Genomic DNA, 5,000 nt, shown 5'->3' with positions numbered 1-5,000 from the left:
GGCTGCCGCGGGTCTCGACGGCTGGGAAGGTACGCGGTCGACCCGCTAGCGGGCTACCGCGGGTAAAGGTACTCGGACGGCCTGCTGGCGGGCTACCGCGGGTCTCGACGGCTGGGAAGGTACGCGGTCGACCCGCTAGCGGGCTACCGCGGGTAAAGGTACTCGGACGGCCTGCTGGCGGGCTACCGCGGGTCTCGACGGCTGGGAAGGTACGCGGTCGACCCGCTAGCGGGCTACCGCGGGTAAAGGTACTCGGACGGCCTGCTAGCGGGCTACCGCGGGTCTCGACGGCTGGGAAGGTACGCGGTCGACCCGCTAGCGGGCTACCGCGGGTAAAGGTACTCGGACGGCCTGCTAGCGGGCTACCGCGGGTCTCGACGGCTGGGAAGGTACGCGGTCGACCCGCTAGCGGGCTACCGCGGGTAAAGGTACTCGGACGGCCTGCTAGCGGGCTACCGCGGGTCTCGACGGCTGGGAAGGTACGCGGTCGACCCGCTAGCGGGCTACCGCGGGTAAAGGTACTCGGACGGCCTGCTAGCGGGCTACCGCGGGTCTCGACGGCTGGGAAGGTACGCGGTCGACCCGCTAGCGGGCTACCGCGGGTAAAGGTACTCGGACGGCCTGCTAGCGGGCTACCGCGGGTCTCGACGGCTGGGAAGGTACGCGGTCGACCCGCTAGCGGGCTACCGCGGGTAAAGGTACTCGGACGGCCTGCTAGCGGGCTACCGCGGGTCTCGACGGCTGGGAAGGTACGCGGTCGACCCGCTAGCGGGCTACCGCGGGTAAAGGTACTCGGACGGCCTGCTAGCGGGCTACCGCGGGTCTCGACGGCTGGGAAGGTACGCGGTCGACCCGCTAGCGGGCTACCGCGGGTAAAGGTACTCGGACGGCCTGCTGGCGGGCTACCGCGGGTCTCGACGGCTGGGAAGGTACGCGGTCGACCCGCTAGCGGGCTACCGCGGGTAAAGGTACTCGGACGGCCTGCTGGCGGGCTACCGCGGGTCTCGACGGCTGGGAAGGTACGCGGTCGACCCGCTAGCGGGCTACCGCGGGTAAAGGTACTCGGACGGCCTGCTAGCGGGCTACCGCGGGTCTCGACGGCTGGGAAGGTACGCGGTCGACCCGCTAGCGGGCTACCGCGGGTAAAGGTACTCGGACGGCCTGCTGGCGGGCTACCGCGGGTCTCGACGGCTGGGAAGGTACGCGGTCGACCCGCTAGCGGGCTACCGCGGGTAAAGGTACTCGGACGGCCTGCTGGCGGGCTACCGCGGGTCTCGACGGCTGGGAAGGTACGCGGTCGACCCGCTAGCGGGCTACCGCGGGTAAAGGTACTCGGACGGCCTGCTGGCGGGCTACCGCGGGTCTCGACGGCTGGGAAGGTACGCGGTCGACCCGCTAGCGGGCTACCGCGGGTAAAGGTACTCGGACGGCCTGCTGGCGGGCTACCACGGGTCTCGACGGCTGGGAAGGTACGCGGTCGACCCGCTAGCGGGCTACCGCGGGTAAAGGTACTCGGACGGCCTGCTGGCGGGCTACCACGGGTCTCGACGGCTGGGAAGGTACGCGGTCGACCCGCTAGCGGGCTACCGCGGGTAAAGGTACTCGGACGGCCTGCTGGCGGGCTACCACGGGTCTCGACGGCTGGGAAGGTACGCGGTCGACCCGCTAGCGGGCTACCGCGGGTAAAGGTACTCGGACGGCCTGCTAGCGGGCTACCACGGCACTCGACGACAGGGAAGGTACGTGGTCGACCTGCTAGCGGGCTACCACGGGTAAAAGGTACGTGGTCGACCTGCTAGCGGGCAACCACGGGTAAAAGGTACGTGGTCGGCCTGCTAGCGGGCTACCACGGGGAAAGGTACGTGGCAGGCCGACCACGTACCTTTACCCGCGGTCGAGACCCGCGGTAGCCCGCTAGCAGGCTTACCAAGTGGCCACAGAGAGGTATTGTGCCCATTATAAGGGCCACCGTGCCGTTTTCAGCTCCAGAGACAAGCCCTACAGCTTGTCTCTGGGACCTTATATGGTCCGCGTTGGAGCATATATGGTCCGGGCTGGACCATATATGAACCAAACCTCTCTCTGACGCGACTTGTTGGATTAGGGTTAGGGTTAGGGTTAGGGTTAGGGTTAGGGTTAGGGTTAGGGTTAGGGTTAGGGTTAGGGTTAGGGTTAGGGTTAGGGTTAGGGTTAGGGTTAGGGTTAGGGTTAGGGCTAAGGTTAGGGTTAGGGTTAGGGTTAGGGTTAGGGTTAGGGTTAGGGTTAGGGTTAGGGTTAGGGTTAGGGTTAGGGTTAGGGTTAGGGTTAGGGTTAGGGTTAGGGTTAGGGTTAGGGTTAGGGTTAGGGCTAGGGTTAGGGCTAGGCTTAGCACCCACTGTAACCCTAGCTTATGTCCTGACAACCCTAGTTCAAACCTTCGCGAAGGTGTCGAACGCAAGCACACGGCCGATCAAGAGGGTGTACGATGCCTGCCTTCGTTACCTGAAATTTTATCGTATCATGGAGAGACCTGCTGTAATATTCTTACGTGCGGCTTCCCGATGACAAAAAAATTGTTGAGACATACTTTTTGACTGGGGCATAGTTGGCCGAGACACTTACGTTCGGCTTCCCGATGAAAAAATTCCCCAGGGTCAACATTTTTTACCGACGATAAAGTGGGCCGAGAGACCCGCGGTAGTCCGCCCGCATCTAACGTGCGACACCTCGATGAAAATTTCACCCTCGTAAAAAATTTTTACCGAGGGTATAGTTTGCCGGCCTCGATGGTCGAGAGACCCGCGGTAGCCCGTCCGCGTCTAACGTGCGACACCTCGATGAAAATTTCACCCTCGTAAAAAAATTTTACCGAGGGTATAGTTTGCCGGCCTCGATGGTCGAGAGACCCGCGGTAGCTCGTCCGCGTCTAACGTGCGACACCTCGATGAAAATTTCACCCTCGTAAAAATTTTTTACCGAGGGTATAGTTTGCCGGCCTCGATGGTCGAGAGACCCGCGGTAGCCCGTCCGCGTCTAACGTGCGACACCTCGATGAAAATTTCACCCTCGTAAAAATTTTTTACCGAGGGTATAGTTTGCCGGCCTCGATGGTCGAGAGACCCGCGGTAGCTCGTCCGCGTCTAACGTGCGACACCTCGATGAAAATTTCACCCTCGTAAAAAATTTTTTACCGAGGGTATAGTTTGCCGGCCTCGATGGTCGAGAGACCCGCGGTAGCCCGTCCGCGTCTAACGTGCGACACCTCGATGAAAATTTCACCCTCGTAAAAAATTTTTACCGAGGGTATAGTTTGCCGGCCTCGATGGTCGAGAGACCCGCGGTAGCCCGTCCGCGTCCAACGTGCGACACCTCGATGAAAATTTCACCCTCGTAAAAATTTTTTTACCGAGGGTATAGTTTGCCGGCCTCGATGGTCGAGAGACCCGCGGTAGCCCGTCCGCGTCCAACGTGCGACACCTCGATGAAAATTTCACCCTCGTAAAAATTTTTTTACCGAGGGTATAGTTTGCCGGCCTCGATGGTCGAGAGACCCGCGGTAGCCCGTCCGCGTCCAACGTGCGACACCTCGATGAAAATTTCACCCTCGTAAAAATTTTTTTACCGAGGGTATAGTTTGCCGGCCTCGATGGTCGAGAGACCCGCGGTAGCCCGTCCGCGTCCAACGTGCGACACCTCGATGAAAATTTCACCCTCGTAAAAATTTTTTTACCGAGGGTATAGTTTGCCGGCCTCGATGGTCGAGAGACCCGCGGTAGCCCGTCCGCGTCCAACGTGCGACACCTCGATGAAAATTTCACCCTCGTAAAAATTTTTTTACCGAGGGTATAGTTTGCCGGCCTCGATGGTCGAGAGACCCGCGGTAGCCCGTCCGCGTCTAACGTGCGACACCTCGATGAAAATTTCACCCTCGTAAAAATTTTTTTACCGAGGGTATAGTTTGCCGGCCTCGATGGTCGAGAGACCCGCGGTAGCCCGTCCGCGTCTAACGTGCGACACCTCGATGAAAATTTCACCCTCGTAAAAATTTTTTTACCGAGGGTATAGTTTGCCGGCCTCGATGGTCGAGAGACCCGCGGTAGCCCGTCCGCGTCTAACGTGCGACACCTCGATGAAAATTTCACCCTCGTAAAAATTTTTTTACCGAGGGTATAGTTTGCCGGCCTCGATGGTCGAGAGACCCGCGGTAGCCCGTCCGCGTCTAACGTGCGACACCTCGATGAAAATTTCACCCTCGTAAAAATTTTTTTACCGAGGGTATAGTTTGCCGGCCTCGATGGTCGAGAGACCCGCGGTAGCCCGTCCGCGTCTAACGTGCGACACCTCGATGAAAATTTCACCCTCGTAAAAATTTTTTTACCGAGGGTATAGTTTGCCGGCCTCGATGGTCGAGAGACCCGCGGTAGCCCGTCCGCGTCTAACGTGCGACACCTCGATGAAAATTTCACCCTCGTAAAAAATTTTTTACCGAGGGTATAGTTTGCCGGCCTCGATGGTCGAGAGACCCGCGGTAGCCCGTCCGCGTCCAACGTGCGACACCTCGATGAAAATTTCACCCTCGTAAAAATTTTTTTACCGAGGGTATAGTTTGCCGGCCTCGATGGTCGAGAGACCCGCGGTAGCCCGTCCGCGTCCAACGTGCGACACCTCGATGAAAATTTCACCCTCGTAAAAATTTTTTTACCGAGGGTATAGTTTGCCGGCCTCGATGGTCGAGAGACCCGCGGTAGCCCGTCCGCGTCCAACGTGCGACACCTCGATGAAAATTTCACCCTCGTAAAAATTTTTTTACCGAGGGTATAGTTTGCCGGCCTCGATGGTCGAGAGACCCGCGGTAGCCCGTCCGCGTCCAACGTGCGACACCTCGATGAAAATTTCACCCTCGTAAAAATTTTTTACCGAGGGTATAGTTTGCCGGCCCTCGATGGTCGAGAGACCCGCGGTAGCCCGTCCGCGTCCAACGTGCGACACCTCGATGAAAATTTCACCCTCGTAAAAATTTT

This window comes from Mytilus edulis, chromosome 8 (assembly GCF_963676685.1).
Source record: "Mytilus edulis chromosome 8, xbMytEdul2.2, whole genome shotgun sequence".
Taxonomy (NCBI): domain Eukaryota; kingdom Metazoa; phylum Mollusca; class Bivalvia; order Mytilida; family Mytilidae; genus Mytilus; species Mytilus edulis.
This window is presented reverse-complemented; position numbering follows the sequence as displayed.